The following is a 19,025-nucleotide window of genomic DNA, read 5'->3' on the forward strand; positions in this document are numbered from 1 at the left end:
GGCTCCTGCCCCCTACACCACTCTCTGGAAAAAAAAAAAAAAAATCCTTTCTGGGCAGTGACCAGTAGGTGGTCCTAGGGTGCAGCTCAGGTCATATGTGAATCACCATGGGAGGGTGACGACTCCCCCGATTCAGGGTCATAGGTCCACTGACCATGCACTTGGATGTTTTGACAGTGTCAACGTTCTATGGAAGTTTCTAAGTCCTTACTTTTCTTTTCCGAATTTATCTTATTGACCTATAACAAAGAGCTTGAGGACCAGTAATAATTTTTGGACTGACAACAATTAGTTCTTGAACTGGCAACAGTTCAGACCATATTTTGAGCAGCACTTCCCTAGATTAAAAGAAATTCAATAGACATAACCTAATATAATTTGTGAACTTTACTTGGATCCTAACTCAAACAAATCAACTATAATTGACCTTTTTAAAGACAATTAGGGATATTTGATTATGGAGTAAAGTGTAAGATGACACCAATTTAGCTTAACAAAATAAAAAACAAATCAGGGATAGAAGCAGCAAAATGGCAAAATCTTGTTATGTATTGAATATGGGTAATGTGTATATGGGTTTGAATTTGGTGCTTTTCTCTTTACTTTTATGTATGTTACATATATGGTTCCTTTTCTTCTATCTTGTCATAATTTATGCTTTACCGTAAATTTTATTAATAATTACAAATGTTCTTAGCCTTATTTTAGACTTAGATCCCCTTTGGTGATTTGTGCAGAGTTTAAAACTTCAAAGCAACTTGCCTTCTAAATTTTTTGTTTTTACCTACTAGATATGAATATATTAGTTTAGGGCCTCAGTTCTGTGATTTGACCTTTCATTGGTTATTGATACAATAATTTCCCATGGGTTTTCAACTTTCTTCTCTCACTTTTGTGTAGCAAAAATAGGAAGAGAGATACGCAGATACTGTAAACAAAATAGTCCACAAATATTGAAATTGGATTTTATACAGTTAATATTAGATTATTTTGTATGTTATTGTTAAAGAAGAATTAAAGGCCCCCCCAAATTAATTCCATCTTTAGTTAAACCTACTTGATTATATTTTGAAATTTACATAGCAACACACCAGAAATATTTTGATTAATTTCTTTACAGCTTAGGAACAGCTGATTGAAAGGACTTATTTCCTAATTTAGATAGAGTAAAATTTTACAATTTCATTTTATTCTTAGAAGTTTAAGGGGCGCCTGGGTGGCTCAGTCATTAAGTGTCTGCCTTTGGCTCAGGGCGTGATCCTGGTGTTCTGGGATCAAGCCCCACATCAGGCTCCTCCGCTGGAAGCCTGCTTCTTCCTTTCCCACTCCCCATGCTTGTGTTCCCTCTCTCACTGGCTGTCTCTATCTCTGTCAAATACATAAATAAAATCTTTAAAAAAAAAAAAAAAGAAATTTAAGTTGATTTTTAAATTCTTTCCTTTCAGTAGTCTTTCTGGTTAAATTCACATTGCTTTTCCTGAAAACCCTTCACCATTATTCTAATTATATCAAATACATATTTTTAAAATTTTTTAAAAATTTAAAAATATATCAAATTCATATTTTAAAAAATATTTCAGTATTTTACTTTATTCCATCTTTTGACACTGTCTTGGTAGAAGACCCACCGTGCTGGTCCCATCAATCCTGCTGCTCTCCTGAATTTCACTTTGCTTATTTGCACCGCTGTCTTTATTTTAAATGTCTTATAAAAAAATCTCACATGTACAAAAGTAAAGAGAATAGTATAATGGATTCACGTGTTCCTATCACCTAGCTCCCACAGTTATCAGCTCACAGCCAGGTACATACTGTTTTAAAGCATCTCTACCATATATAAAGTGATATAACATACCTCAATATAATTAACTTGGCTTTCTTTTTTCCACGTCTTAAAATTATGGTACTTCAAGTGCACTCTAAATTTATTTCTCATTATATATTAAAATTATTGAATGAACTCAGGAAAAGATTCAAAAACGAATTATTTCTGTGATTTTTTTATTTCTACAATTTTAAAATTTATTTTTAAAATTATGGCTGGGTGCCTGGGTGGCTCAGTTGGTTAAGTGTCTTACTTTGGCTCAGGTCATGATCTCGGGGGTCCTGGGATAGAGCCCCGAGTGGGGCTCCCTGCTCAGCAGGGTGTGTTCTTCTTCCTCTCTCTGTCCCTTCCCTAATTCATGCCCTCACTCTCTCTCTCTCAAATAAATAAATAAATAAATAAATAAATAAATAAATAAATAAAATCTTTAAAATTATGGTAAAAGACACATAACATATAATTTACCATCTTAACCATTTTTAAGTGTACGTTCAATAGAATTAAGTACCTTCATATTGTTAATGCAACCATGTTCCAGAACTCTTTTCATATTGCAAAATTGAAACTTTGTAGCCCTTAAATACTAATGGGTATTCCCATTGCCCCCTCCTCTCAGCCTCTAGCAATCACCATTTTACTTACTGTCTGTCTGAATTTGATTATTCTAGGTATCTCATATAAGTGAAATCATACAGCATTTATCTTTTAGTGATTGGCTTCTTTCACTTAGCATAGTGTCTTCCAAGTTTATCTATTATTTCTACAAATTTTGATTTGGGTTTTATGAAGTAGAGAGCTAAACAGAGAATTGGGATTGAATTTCTGTTAGATGATGACATCTTGAATTGCATAGCCTCATTCTGTTAAGAGATTTCACTTCTTTTATTTCTAAAGCACACTATTATTAAAGAGGATTAAAAATGCTTTCCATGTATATCTGAGAAGACTAGTTCTTCACTATGTCTCAAATTTGCTGATAATATATAAACCCAACTAGATATTTCTATCAGAAACATAATCAAATCAGAGAGTAAATAATGGAATTAGTATTCTAAATACAGTTACTTTGCATATCCATTCACTTTTGTGATATTTATACATTGAATTGTTGGAATTAATGATTTTAATTTCAAAAGTGAAATGTTAAGCACCCATTTTTTTGATCTCTGTGTACATAATATGCTTAGATAGATTCTTTGCTAAAGTTAAATGACAATTTTAAGGTTTTCTAAAAGACAATTTTTCACAGGTTTCTTAGATATCTTAGATATCATTTTTCTTTATGTGGGTAACATAAATACATTTATTGGTTTGAAATACTTAATTTTTGGTTAACTTTTCTTCTTTTTTAAAAAATTAGCTTATTTAAAAAATTATATGCCACTATATTAATGATCATTTTTAGGGAAGTTGTGAGCATGTCACTGCTATTAAATTTTGGTGTAATGCTGTATTTGTTTAAGCCATCCACTGTGAGTTAATGAAATATTTCTGGGCCCAAATGTCACTAGATAAAGATTAAATATATTATATTGATATAGTCTCTTGATTAGACTAAAATAGATTTTTTTTTTAGTTTATCTTTGGAGATTAGGAGAAAAATGCACTTGGAGCACCATGCTGTGTTTTTGTAATAAACATTGAATCATAGTCCATTACACTAAATTTTTCATTCATAATTTATTGTGTGTTATGATATGATTTGTCACTTAAGCATATGCAAATTGTAAGCAGTCATTTCAAGAAGAACAGGTTGTATCACTTGTGAATTAAATATTTTTGAGTATCACTTTTAAAGATTATTGAGAGTATCAGAGAAAGAAATGCTATAATACCTTACAAATTTATAAATTAAAATTTAAATAGTGATAGTAATTTTGCTGCTTAACAATTAAAAGTGCATTCTTGGCTAACTGATGTTTGGGTTTACTGGGCAGGGTGGCAGGCTGTATCTCAAATATATGCATATATAGAGAGAGAGAGAGAAAGAGAGGGAGGGAGAGGGAGATAAAAGAGAGAGAGGGAGGAAGAAAGAGAGAGGGACAGAAGGATACAGAGAGAGAGAGTATATAGAGTCTAATTTATTAATTTATATTAAACAAAATTGTCAAATGATCCAGAATGCTCCTGTCATGATGATTCATTTTTGCTTTGTATATAGCCAATCACAATCGTATGAGCACAGAGTAAGTACAAATTCTCATGTGTAGTTGTAAAACTGAGATATTTAGTGGCATAATCTGAGAGTGGCATACATCTTGGTCTGCAATAGGGGTAGTCTTACCATTTAGGAGAAGTTACAATTTTAGGTTTGTAGGTTAAGAATCTCTTGCTTGAACTGTGCAGTGGATACTGCCAATGTTTCCTTCACTGATCTCTTTCTCTCTCTTTTTCTAAAATTGTAATGACTGGCTAGCCTGTCTTTCGGTTGCTACCAGATTACAGTCAAATCTTGCTGACTGGGGAGCCATTCTCTCTCAAGAAATAATTCACCTATGTGCTCTGACCTATTATGGGTTATTTTTAACTTGGCACTTGACCTTGAAAAATGCTTATTTCCAAAGCCTTGGAAAAGGCCTTCAACTACAGACAATAATATTATGATCATGGATATTTGTAAAAATATAGGGAAAAAATAATAAAAAATTATACTACCCTAGTATAGTCGTGGTTGTTTTGGTGAATTTGCCTCATATATCTATTTCCCAATTGGGGTTTTAATGATTATTCTTTTAAATTTATAAATTTGGAGTGAAATTACATATCTATAACATTGTCCTACCTTTTAGGAAAACAAGTTTTCACTTTATTTTAAAAATTATGTTTTTTTTTGTTTTTTGTTTTTTGTTTTTTTTAAGAGAGGGAGAGAGGTGAGGTGGTGGGGGTTACAGAGCAGAGGGAGAGGGAGAGTAGAATCTCAAGCAGACTCAATGCCCAGCACGGAGCCTGAAGCAGGGCTCAATCTCAACAACCCTGAGATCATGACCTGAGATGAAATCAAGAGTTGGTCACTTAACTGACTGAGCCACCCAGCCTTCCCAAGTTTTCACTCTAAAGATTGATTTTGCTAGGAATCGGTTACTAAGTGAATTGTCTTCTACTTCTAGTACTTTTACAAATAATTCTTCGGTGCTTTCCATGTCATATGACATAGTGAAAATATGGTTTCTTTTCCAGTATTTATGGCTTCATTTTGGTCATATTATTAGTTACAATTTCCAGGATAAATTGTGTGCTATAGCAGCAATCAAATGTATTCTTATTTTACAGCATTCTTTTTATGCTCGTGACACTCTATAAGCATATAGGGCAGTCTTATTTTCTTCACTTTTTATGAAGATAACTTGAATAAGTGATAGACTTTGGCGCCGAAATAACAATTGACCTGCCCAAGTTTGAGCCAAAACTGGAGCAAGAGCTCAGGTTTTTGGACCACTGTGGTCCCATGTTTAATGATGTAAGCGGTCTCACAGATCAGAGTTCTGTGAACCTTGAGTTCAATGTAATCAAAACTCAGCTCATCATCTTTCAACCTCCTCATTTGAACTCTTTGTTTGAGTAGGTAGTTTCACCATCCTTCTGGCTCAGGCCATGAACCTGAAGGCTTTCACATTCCTCAGTCTCCTCAATACCTAAACCTAATGGATCATTCCATCAGCTTATTCCCCCTTTAAACATCTTTCATACTGACTCACCTCTTCATCCTCTGCTCTCCTTTCCATTACCACTGTCTAGGTTTAGGTTGTTATTTCTGCTTTCTGTGTCTGATCTTGCCCTCTGCCAACCTGCCTTCTGTCCTACCAAAGTGATCTTATAACATGGAATTCCAATCCATTGCTCCCTGGTTAAATCCTTCAGTGATTCTTCATTACTTCAGGATGTAGTTCTGGCTCCTTAGCTAAGCATATATAGTTCATGCCTAAAAAAGGTGTACTCTTTTGAGTCTTGCTTCTTTCTCTCAACATTACATTTAGGTATAGCTTCATGGTCTATGATTGGTCAGAGTTATGCTCCAACACCCAGAGTGTGAAGGGTGGAGTAAGATTTCCACCCACCGGAGGGATCTGTATGTGGGCTGGGGAGCACATTCAGTGTACAGGCAGACTTCTAGTCTGCCTTGACTTCTAATTTCTTCTGTGTCCTCTGTGCATGTGTGCAGCCCCACCATTAGCCTAGGACATGAAGATAGCCTGGCAGGCATGCAGGTGGAAGGCAGCCAGGGTTGTTTGCAGAGTTCAAGTCCCTCTGTGGGTCTCTCATTACTAGAATCTTTCTATTACCTTTCTGGTTGTGTTGCTGGTTGGTTGCTTCTCCTAACTGGGATGGCTACCTCAGACTTGCTACTGAGATTGCTACTTTTACTGGAACACTGCTGAATGACATATTTTCTTTCATCTTCAGCTCCGGATCATTTGAGCCTCTCTGGCCTTAGGGCTGTCCTAGCTGTAGTCCAGGGAGAACACCCACCCAGACCACTAGGAAGGAGGGCAGTCACCAAAGGCAGGAGTGCCACAGATTCTTACTGTTTATAAGTGAATCTCAACAGGGTTTCATGAATAAGTGCTTCTTAATATGTTATTTGACTTTGGTTGATTGTCAGATTCCTGAAATGGTGGTTGTTAAGCAATTTTGAATAGTTTCAAAGTTGTTTTTTTGAAGATGAAGTTTTGAAGTCTTGTTTTCTGAGACCACGTGGTGACTTTAATTTGCATTTTCCTAAAAACTAGTTCATTTGAATGTATTTTCACTTGTTTATTAGTTGTTTGGTACCTTTTTTGTGACTTGTATGGTTAAGTCCTTTGCACATTGTCAGTGTGTATTTTTTCAAGATTAAATTTAAGCATCACCTCCTTCAGATAGGCAACCCTGACCTCCACATTTAGCTTAGATGCCCCCTTTTCTCTATTTCCATATAATTGATGCACAATTCTATATGGCGATTATCTGTATACTTGCCTGCTTCCCCATAGTAGTCTGAAAGCTTGGCTGCCAGGAGTTTGTTTCTGTATCCTCACTTCTGTATCCTTGGTGCTTAGCACGATAAGCACTCTATATGCATTTGTTTAATTGAGTTAAAATCATGTAAGTTGCAAGGAGGTCTGCCAGGTTTGTTTTTTGTATAAATACATGTCATTGTATTTCATTTCGTTGTATAATGTATTGTTTGAAATAAGTGGGTCATTGAGCAGTGTTTAAAAACCTATTTGTTTTAGAAGAATCTTTATTAAATAGCAAAATTCCTTTTTAGTGGAATGAGCCATTGGATACGATATTATGTAATGTCATCAGTGAACTCTAAGTTCGTTACTGCTAAGCTCATTAGTAAATTATTTGATCTTTTAGTAGTTTTTGACAGGATTTATCATTCTGTTCTGGTTATACTTAATTCATTTGGTGTTTTCACTGTCTTGGTTTACCTCCTATATTACTATTCACTCCTTTTCAGTCTCCTTCATTGTTGTTTTTCTATTCTCTACAACCTCGTAATATTAGCAACCATGCTGTCTATGTCTTATTTTTTCTTCTTCTTTTTTCACTTTATTAAAATACTGAGTTTATTGCGCATATATATTTTTGTCTCCCCACCATTCCATTCTCTGACCACCACTGCTACTATGTCTTATTATAACATTCCATACATACTTAAAACCAAGCAAAGGGTGGAGTTCCATCTTTAAAAACTAAACAGGCATTTTAGACAACACATTCTTGGCATTGGAACCTAGACATTTATCAGACACAGTAGAGAAAGTTCTTACTTTCATTATAAAAGGAATAGCCAGATATCAACTGTTACAGAAATGAAAGAAGATGGAAAGTTTTAACAAACTGTTTAAACTATTTTATTGAAGAGACTTCGTCCTCTGCCGGAGATATTCAGTAGCCTTTTGGTCAGTCATCCAGAAGCAATCCTTCATGTAATTGATGAACTTGGCTTCCACTTTTGGAAAAGAACCACCTTTTTCTATACTTGCTTGCACTTTTCTTTAATGTCTTCTATAGAACTAGGGCCTTTTGGTGTTTTGGGAGTCTTTTCCTGTTTTTCGAAAGATTCTTTGATCTTGGTGTTGATGGTTTTGACTCTTTTCCATTCTGGTTTGATTTTTGTACATTTTTGGCTGGTGTTTCTCATATAGATTTCTTTACTGGAACATTTCTTCAGCTTCCTCATCGTCAGAATCATCATCATTATCATCATCATCATCGTCTTCATCAGCAGCAAGTTTTACTTTGGAACCTTGCTACCCCTTCCAACCCCTTCCAGGGGCAGAATGCTTTTCAGATATACTAAGGAGTTTCTTCCTCTTCCTCTTCTGACTCTGCATCTTCCTCCACAGCTACTGAGTGCTGTCCACTAATATGCACAGGCCCTGAACCACATTTCAACTGAAAGACCACAGATGGTGTTATTGCAAAGCTACCAAGGGAAACTGTAGGCTGTATGGACACTTTCAAAGTTGCCAGTGTGACTTTAATTGGACTGCCTTTGTAGTTCATTGCATCTGCTTCAACAGTGTGCAATTCATCCTTTGCACCAGCCCCTACACTGACCATTCTTAAAGATAACTGCTGCTCATTTTCATCATTATCCACTTTATTTATTTATTTATTTATTTATTTATTTATTTATTTATTTATTTTTTAAAGATTTTATTTATTTATTTGACAGAGATAGAGACAGCCAGCGAGAGAGGGAACACAAGCAGGGGGACGGGGAGAGGAAGAAGCAGGCTCATAGCAGAGGAGCCTGATGTGGGGCTCGATCCCATAACGCCAGGATCACGCCCTGAGCTGAAGGCAGACGCTTAACCACTGTGCCACCCAGGCGCCCCCATCATTATCCACTTTAAAGTGATAATCTTTGTCAGCCTTTAGTTCACAACCAAATCTTCATGGCGCGGTGGCATGCACTTAGGTGGGAAAGAAGGCAGATGGAGATAAATGACTACTGTTCTACAGAACAGCCATGCAGGAGGGGATCACACCAAGGACCATCGTATTCTCTTAGCTATTCTTATGAACCTGGAGGTCATCATTTAAATTGCATCAAATGCTAATTACTCCCAAATGTATATACCCTGTCCAGACTTCTCTCTTGAATTCTAGATTCATCAGTCCAACTTCTTGACATTTCTGCTTTAATGTCTCCTCTTAGATCCTGAAGTCAACATGTCCAAAATTAAACTCTGAATCTCTCCCCTCCCAAACTTACTCATCCACTACCACCCAAACTAATCTTCTTTCCATTGATGGCTACTCCATCTTTCCAATTGTTCAAGCTACTGGAGTTATCCTTACCTTCTCTATTCCTCTCAGACCACACATTCAGTCCAGTAGGTCATCCTGTTGCCTCCACCTTCAAAATATCTAGGATCAGACCATTTCTCCTCATCTCCTCTTGCTACCACACTAGTGTAAACGACCATCAACTTTTACTAGGGTTACCTTCCTATCTGCCTGCTTCCACCCTTGCCTTCTGATGGAAAACCCTTTTAAAATGTAAGTCATATCGTATCACTTCTCAACTCTAAGTAAAAGCCAAAACATTTATTTATTATTTTTAAAATATTTATTTATTTATTTTAGAGAGAGAGAGAGTGTACATATAAGCACGAGCAGGGGGAAGAGCAGTGTGAGAGGGAGAGAGAATCCTCTAGCAGACTCTCTGCTAAGTGTGAAGCCCCAAAATGGGATTTTATCCCAGGACCATGAGATCATGACCTCAGCAGAAATCAAGAGTCAAACATTCAACCGACTGAACCACCCAGATGCCCCAAAATCATTTATAATAGACTATAAACCATGTGATCTGCTCCTTCTTTACCCTTCTTATTACTCTTCTGACTTCACCTCCTATTTCCCTTCCTTTCATTCACAACCATCCAGGCACACCGACTTCCTTGCTGTTCCTCAAACACACTAGAGAAACACTAGACAAACATTCCTCCCTGAGGCCTCCAAATTGGCTGGCCCCTCTGTGTAGACCATTCTTCTTCCAGATGTGGCTGACTGCCCACCTTTCACCATCCCCCCAGGCTTCATGTGTTCATTCACACATCACCTTCTTACTGAAGCTATTCTACCACCCTTTTCAACGTGTTGAACCACTTGGCCTCCCTACCTGCCAGCCTCACTCCTGACTTCCCTTATCCTACTCCATGTTTTTTTTTTTCTTATACTATTATTCACCTTCCAACATGCTCTGTAATTTACTTTTTTAATTATGTTTATTGTTTAATGTCTCTCTTTCCCAGCTTAGTCTATAAGGACAGAGATCTTTGTTTAGTTTGCTGATAAGCCCAACGCCCCTAGAATATCACCACGTGTGAAGTGGGTACACAAACAAATACTTGTCAAATGAATGATTATCTGATTTTCTGTAAAAAATAAAATTCACAATTTGTCTGCAGAACTTTATTAGGTGAAAAGTTTTATTTGAAAAATTATGAGAAATTTTTAAAAATGCCGATGTTCTTTTATCCCTTAATTGGTGAATTAGAATCCATGAAAACACCATAAAATTTACATAAAAAGTTAATAAGTATCATTCAAATAACCTCTTCAGGGCAGTCTTTTTAATAAAACTGGCATTTCTGTAAAAATGGAATTTTTCTATAATGATATGCAGTATAGTGGAATTTAATGCATACTTTAGATTTAAAAATAACCATGTAACAGTGTGTTGAGTGGGACCTTTTTATCTTTTTCCCGAATTGCAGCTAAGGCCTTAAGCTGAAGACAAAATACCCTGAGTAACTAATTTTCTATATTTGGATTGCTATGAATAATCTACTAGCCACTGGGACCAGAAACCTGCCTGTAGAGATTGTTCTGAGGAACCATTCCTGAAGAACTGGGATCCCCAACCCCATCCCAATATGAGAATGGGATTCAGCAGAGGAGAAGTGCAGAGTCTGTGATGGGGAATGATTCCGCCCCCTCCCAAAGCCTTCCTTTCCTTGTCCAAGAAACCATTTGTAAAGAGTATGGGATGCCCTCAAGTCAGGAGGGGGGTCATTTTGTTGCCTAGTTGAGCATTTGCTTCACATTGGACTGGCTGGTCTGCCCTTTTCCAGTAAAACACGGCTAAATGGAATTGAGAATGATAGTACAGGGTGGGGGGGGAGAGGACACTGTTTAATCTGTTTCATATATTCATTCCAGAGAGTAGCTAGGCTTGGCCGATTTTTCCATTGTTCTGCTCAATCCAGGAGGTAAAGGGACCTCTGCGGGGGTAGAGGGTACATGGTCACTGCCTATATCAGTAAATGTCCAGGGGGTGGTTTCCCTGCACGATCTTCTGAAAAGCCCATAAAACCACCCCTTGAAGGAGCTGGCAGCTGCGTGCCTGCCAGAAGCAGGGACACTGACACCCAGTCCGTGTCAGCCAGAGAAGCAACAGCAAACAGCAAAGAGGGTACTGTGACTCTATCCAGTTAAGCAAGGGCATAATCGTCCTTCCTACTTCCAATTCTCAAGCCATGGGCTCCCGGAGGAAGAAGTGAGGGACAGCAGTTTACTCTTAGCAAGACCATGCTTCGCTTCTCCATTCCAAGCTGCAGAGAGTGTGGGTTGAACCACAGGGAGAAAAGAGCTTCAAATTGATTTTTAGTCTGAAGGCTTCAAAATAACAATAATAATAATAAGATTTAGTTCCCATTGTCTGAAGGATAGGGTTTTAATAACTGAAAGCACCTAAAAAGTTACAGTGTGTACTGAGTTGTTTAAGGATCCTTAACTTATCAGTAAGGTATTGCTGCATAATCAACCATTATAAAACTTGGTGGTTTAAAACAACCATTTGTTATTTCTAAGAAGTTTATAAATGAGCTAGACCATTCTGCTGATCTGTGACAGGCTTAGTTGATGTCTGCAGGGCTTGTGTATGTATCTACAGTCAGCTCAGTGTTGGCTGCGAGCTGTCTTGTCTAAGACAGCCTCATTTGGGATGATTTGACTTAGTTCTCTGTTCCAGGAGGCTAGCCTGAGCTTGTTCTTAATGGTGGTGGTTGGGGTCCGAACACGGGAAGTAGAAACACTCAAGCACTCTTTAAAACTTGTATTTAAACTTTTCTTGGAGGCCAAACTCAGAGGTACTGTGGGAAAGCACTACCAAAGGGCAAGGGTATGGTGAGGCTTGAAAAATTGGGGTCATTAATGCGGTCAATCTGCCACACTTAACCGGTGGGAAAGGAGATTCCATATAAGAGAGTTAAGAGCAGTTATTGGGGAAAAATTTCATATTTGTGCTCTGAGGAGTAGAGACCCTTAAATCACAGGTTACAATTGATTTGGACTACATGGGCTCCTAATATAGAGTCTGTTTCTTCTATATGTTCTTTCTGATGTATGAGTTTAACAGAAATCATTTTTTAATGATTGTGGTTTTTTAGTTTGAGGGTCACCTGGAATTTGATCTATCAGGAGAAAACTGTATACATAAAATGTATGAAATTTGGAGATGAATACTAGAAGATATAACAAGGAAAGTTGCAAATGGTTGCCTCTAGGTAGACTGACCAGAGTGTGGGGAGGGGTAAGAAAGGGCTGCTGATTTTTGTTATGTATATATATGCATTTTAGTGCTGTTTGACTTTTAAAACTATGTGTTATATTATTTTGATTAAAAATGATAATTTTTTTTAAAGAAGGAAGTTCCGTTTTCAAAGCGTCATCACTGTGCCATTATTTACATATACCTGATTTCATTTAATTTCTGCAATATCCCTATGAATTAGTATTATTATTTCTACTTCAGATGAGATGTGTAGGCTTAGAGAAGTTAAGAGACTTGTCCAGCCAGCCACTGTTACATAGTCTTTATGTAAGAGGCAGGGTCAAGATTGGGACCAAGGTGTGTCTGCTTCCAAAGACAACCGTCTTAACCCCTAACCTGCAGTTTAATATGTGATTCACTCACTTAGTTTGAAGCTGAAGTTTAACCTGCTCCATACCATAGTTTCACACTATTATGTAACCCCCACAATGGAACTAGGATATATGTATTGTTTTCCTACTAACAAACATTAGTTGTTTCTTATCAACATTTAGGTTTGAAATGGAAAAATAGTGATTTGAGTAAATTCTTCCAGGGGAATATGATGAATACCCAGCATGTTTAAATTTGCTCTGAGGAAAAAAGTATTTACTTTTACTTAATACTTTGATACATTAGATGCTTAGATTCCAGATATTGGATTATAATAGCACATAAATTTAAATGTTTCTTAAAAAGTATGCTTGTAGCGTCTTGTCGTATAAGGAAAATATTTATAATTAGGAGTTCGATTAAGAAGAACTGATCTGCTTTCATGAATTTTCCAAGTTATCAATATCCAGCTGTATTATCTTACTTTAGGTGTTAAATGTGATACAAACTTCATATACTAATTGCTTCTAACAGCTGCTGTAGATATTTATTGCAAAATGTCATTGAAAAGACAGATTTAATATATTAGTTTAGCACACATGGTGATTTAAAGATTAGAGTATGTTAAATAAACTGTGTCAGAAATTATAAATAAACTAAAATGTAAAATTATCCTAAAATTGCTAGACAAGTCTTCACATTTAATGTTACATTAATGAGTTTTGTAGAGAGACTGTTTAGAATAAAATCCGTTTTCATCAGATGTTGCACATATGCCTTCACTGTTTGTTTTTCTTCAAAGTAAAACTTAATGAAACAGCTAATAAAACCCAGTTTTACTCCTGATCCTTGAAAGAAACAAGCCCTTGAAGTGCACCCACTGTTTATTCTTTTGCACTGGTTTTTGCTACTTTTCAGCATGTAAATTTTCCAGTAATGGAAAACAGTCAAAGCCATAAACCTTTTTCTTCCAAGTTTTATAAACCCAGTATTTATTTCTTATTTGTAAAGTGATTGCACAATGGAAACACGCTTTGCACACATACAGAAAAGTTTGGTCTCAGATCTTCGTGTTCACCTCCTGCTGGCTTCAGGAGGGCATAGTGCGTGTGCATTTAAATGGGTCTTTATTATGTAAATAATGAAGAATCAGAATAGGGGATTTAACTACCCCCTCAAAATGAGAGGTTTCAGAGTGAAAGGCATATGTGAGACTCCTATACCATGTTACTCTAATAAACCTGAACATGTATTAGATTGGTGAGTAGCTTATGAAAAAGGATCAGTTTCCATGAATTAGAAATACATAGATGGCAGTTGTGTATGTACCCCAAGTGGCTTTTCACTAACCATAGCATATGCCATTCTGTGTCTTCCTGGTTCTTCTATGGAGAGGATTGTTTTTGATGCTGGGGACAGGCTGGAGATGGATATTTGGGTTGAGATGAGAGGCAGTGTTACTCAGAAGTGTGGTCCTGGATTGGTACCAGTGCGAGGAGATAAATGAAGAAATTGAAAATGAGTGCTTAGAAACTTGTAAATAATTTGACAGAGTAATTTTATGTCTGTCAGATATAATTTGAAAATCGATACTGATAATGGGGGAGGCTACGTGTATGTGGGAGCAGAGATATATGGGAGGAACTCTGTACCTTTCTTTCAGATTTGCTGTCAATTTAAAACTGCTCTAAAAGAATAACATTCTTTTTCTTCTTCTTCTTCTTCTTCTTCTTCCTTCTTTTTTTCTTAAATTGGGACTTGTATTTTCTGTTTTGAATTTTTTAATTTCATTTTTTTCTAGTAATTCATTTTAGTGTTTTTCACAAAAGCATGTCTCTGACAGATTGGAAATAAAATTCCTAATCTTTTACCACAGATGGTTTGAAAAGCATTTGGTCTAGGATGAGATTTTAAAATGTTGATTTATGTTCCTTTGCCCCATTACATAACATCTGATATTCAAATTTGAGTAAAAAGAAAAGGCTATCATTTATAATTTCAGGACCCTAACAAAACCACTTGATGATATTGAATGGTTAATGAGCTAAGGGTTGGATAGTAGAACCTGAAGTGGAGATAGCCCGTGTTTACCATTAAGGGCAGGTTCATATGCTCCAGCGACCCCTGGGTGGGAATTGGTGTGGACATTCTCCTAAGAAAATCAGAAAGTCTGACCAGGATTTGTGTCCAAATGGAGGTGGACTATTGCCAAATAGAGATTTTTAAAAATTAGGGCAGAGTTTTAGGTGGAATAAAGTGAAGACCAGAGAAAGCTGAGCTATGTTCTTTGTAGCACTTTTGAAGGGTTAGGAACCTTGAACCACCATGGGATAATTTGTGGGCCTTGAGAACAAAGTGGTGGTAGAAATGGGAGAGCATCAATGGCCAGTTTTGTTTACTTCTCAGTTTTACCCAGCATATTTTAATGGTACTGAAAATCAGGGTAAGGGATGCGTCTTTGATATGTATGTTATTTGTTGCTGATACCTGGACAATCAGAATATAAACCTGAAATTTATGTGTTAAATAACCTTGAGTCATAAAAATGTCCATAAGTCATAGAAATAGAAGTTTAGAGTTAGAAAGTCATATAATTCACCTTGTTCCAGATACTGCTTCTAGTAAGGCAGCTTATGATGAATTGGCTTTTTTGTAGCCACTCTAGGTATGAGTTCATGCCCATGGTGCTGGAGGGGAGATAACCCGAGATAGCATTCAGGAAGTACGGATCCCAAACCTTGGTTGAGCTAAGGATGAGATTTATCCAGAGGGTCGTCCAAGAATAAATATGCTGAGCTTGGAAGAGATAAAAGAGGCTGATCAGGAAGAAAGTTGGAAGTTGAGCACTTGAACAGGCTATAAGGGCTCAAGATACTGATGGTCATAATTCATTAACAATGTCTTGTATAACCATTCAGAAATTTATAGTAATTGAAATGATATTTGAGCACTATTTAAATGACTCTATATGTAAACTCCCTAAATTCAGCAGTTATTTTGGTATGGCACCTATGGCCAGAAAGTTCTCTGTAGTAGCTATATTGTACAGCACCTAGGGTTGACTCTGGACCTTGAATCAACCCAGTGTATCTGATTACATACTTATGATATATTTCTCAATAATCTTTAAAAATTATATATTTTAAAATTTTATAATATATTTTATAATATATAAAATATATAAATATATATATTTACCACAATTATGGTACATTTGGTACATATGGTACATACCACAAAGTGGTACATTATATATAAGTATATTTGTATATACACACACAAAATGTACCATTTTTAACCACTCAAAGTAATTAAAAAATTATGGTAGAAAATGCATGACATAAAATTTACCATCTTAACTCCTTTTTAAGTGGTTCAATTCAGTAAAAGTTTTAGTAGTATTAAGTACATTTACACTGTTATTTAGCCATCACCACCATCCTTCTCCAGAACTTTTTCATCTTAGTAAACTGAAATTCTGTACCCATGAAACAACTTCCCATTCCCTCTTGCTCCCAGCTCCAGGCAACTACCATTTTCCTTTGTATTTCTGTGATCTTGATTTCTCTAGGTACCTTATTTTAGTGGAATCATATAGTATTTGTCTTTTTATAACTGATTTATTTCACTTAGCATAATGTCTTCAAGTTTCATTCAAATTTCAGATTTTTTTCCTTTTTAAGGCTGAATTATATTCCTGTGTGTGTGTGTGACATTTTATTTATCCATTTGTCTGTTGATGGATATTTGGATTGCTTTCATCTTTTAAGATTTTGTCTTTTAATACATGTAAAATATTTGCATTTTAATTTCAGCTTAGTTTATCATTATCACCATCATTATTTTATAATTTTGCTGACTTAGAAATTATATGTGATTATTTTTATTACTTTTATTACCATTTTCTGCTAAATAAAGTTTTGCTAAATAAAACATTGATTTTGAGGGCGCCTGGGTAGCTCAGTCAGTTAAGTATCTGCTTTTGGCTCAGGTCATGATCTTAAGGTCCTGGGATTGAGCCCCGCATTGGACTCTCTGCTCAGTGGAGAGCCTGCTTCTCCCTTTCCCTCTCCTACTCCCCCTGCTTGTGTTCTCTCTGTCAAAGAAAGAGATAAAATCTTAAAAAAAAAAAAAAAACATTGATTTTGCTACTTCTTGATTTATTACTTTACTTACTTAGTTTTTGCTTTTGGTGTTAACAATTAGCCAAAGTTATATTCTTGAAAGAATTTTGTAATTATTATTTGTTTTTGGAAATTGGAAAATGTTTATTTTTAAAAATCAAGTAATGATTGAATGTAATTTAATTAGGTTTATTCATTAAAAGTCTTTCTAGTTTAGAAAATACATTTGTGAAAATATATATTTTTTTAAGATTTTATTTATTTATTTGATAGAGATAGAGACAGCCAGCGAGAGAAGGAACACAAGCAGGAGGAGTGGGAGAGGAAGAAGCAGGCTTATAGCAGAGGAGCCTGATGTGGGGCTCGATCCCATAACGCCAAGATCGTGCCCTGAGCCGAAGGCAGACGCTTAACCGCTATGCCACCCAGGCGCCCCTGTGAAAATATTTTTAATCACACATCGGTTGATACGCTATATATTTTGTGAATATGTCAAAGTTTTAGTTTTTGGAATAAACAAAAATCAGTGATGAATTATTTGAACTTTTATGAAATTTGTTTTAAAAACATTTTAACGAACACAGAGGATTCTCTACTCCTGTAAATAGATTTTATGTAGTTGTAAAAGTTTATAGGCCCCATTAGTTCTTTATATTTGAAAAAGATTTAAATTTTACAGATACTGTACTTTTCAATCTTAATGGATAGCTCTTCATTAAAGCTGGAAAGCCATCCATAAAAAAATAAGTTGAAGTCACTAGTTAGGTGATGAAAAGAGAATCATCCCAAACTTGATTTTGTGTGCTCAGTAAGTTTTTTCCCCTCAGCCTAAATGCATTATTGGCAATTGTGAGGACAAGGTACAAAGCAAACGGTGCTGGCACCTCATCACAAAAACTCATCCTGTGCAGGAAAAGACTGGAGCATTCTTAAGTTTTGCAAAAGCAATACAAATAACCAAAATTCGTTTTGAGATGGGTTTCAACAATGAGCTTTTTCAGTTTATTTAGATTAAGTTCAATAAACCAGTTACAAGGTCACACCATTAAAAGCTAAAGCCACGCTGCCTCACACAAGGATAGAAGCCCTCATTTCACCAGCCAGTCTAGACGCTGAGGCCAGTAAGGCAAAAGAGATGGGAAAAGTGGTACTCTCAAACAATACTTGTAAATATATTGATGATATGTCAGATGACATAAAGAAAACATTAATCCAGATTATTATTAAATCAAACACATGTTAGAAACTGCCAAATTCCAGCACAGTTAGAATTCCTTTTTTTTTTTTTTAAGATTTTATTTATTTATTTGACAGAGATAGAGGCAGCCAGCGAGAGAGGGAACACAAGCAGGGGGAGTGGGAGAGGAAGAAGCAGGCTCCTAGCGGAGGAGCCTGATGTGGCTCGATCCCATAATGCCGGGATCACGCCCTGAGCCGAAGGCAGACGCTTAACCGCTGTGCCACCCAGGCGCCCCGAGCACAGTTAGAATTCCTAAGGAGAAATGCTGGGAAGAATATCAGTTCTCTGTAAAGCAATACCAAAAGAAATTACTAGGGATGAAATATTGAAGGTGGTGGTGAATTCATACTTCGAAACAAATAAGGTATAATGGAAACACGCCTGGGTTTGTATACTGCTGGAGTGAGTGCAGGGACAGGAGGGTGTAATGGCTGTACATCTAGAGTCGTGGAAACACTGAGATTCAAGTAATCTGGTATTTTATTCTGAGAAAAACTCTCTTGTGTTTAAGTTTGCCTGTACATGAATTTCACATAGTCTGATGTATCTAAATGGAAAATATGTATAGTCAAAGCTGCTTTATTCCCATCTGTTACTAGCTTCACGTGAAGAAATGGGATTGGAATATAGCTTTCGACTGTTTCATACTGAGGGGCAGTCTGTGTCCAAAGAAGAGTTCTGTCAAAGTTGATAAACTAGGAGAATTCAAACTTTTTCTGTATACAGTTCTTGCTTTGAAGATTCCTTAAAAGGTTGTTACTGCCTTGAAAAAAGAACAGCTTCATTAGGTGAGTGACTAAACCTAATAATAGAAAATTGCTGGGATCTCATGATAATATATTTGCACGTATTGATAAAATTTATGGATTCAGTGCAAAACTTTGGCCTTGGAAATGTATGCTTTAAAAAGATTGTTTTGTGGCATTTAGTTTGTTACGCGGTTTGAATAGTAAAGACTGATCGTTA

The 19,025-nt window shown here is 36.2% G+C and overlaps 1 protein-coding gene and 1 pseudogene across 7 annotated transcripts in view; one reads left to right on the forward strand and one right to left on the reverse strand.

Moving 5' to 3' along the window:
* ATG10 (autophagy related 10) overlaps window positions 1-19,025 on the forward strand; it is a 224,814-nt gene that overhangs the window by 17,717 nt on the left and 188,072 nt on the right. The gene's annotated exons all lie outside the window — the stretch shown is intronic.
* Window positions 7,612-8,410, reverse strand: LOC105236253 (annotated as a pseudogene).

This window comes from Ailuropoda melanoleuca, chromosome 3 (genome assembly GCF_002007445.2).
Source record: "Ailuropoda melanoleuca isolate Jingjing chromosome 3, ASM200744v2, whole genome shotgun sequence".
Classification (NCBI taxonomy): domain Eukaryota; kingdom Metazoa; phylum Chordata; class Mammalia; order Carnivora; family Ursidae; genus Ailuropoda; species Ailuropoda melanoleuca.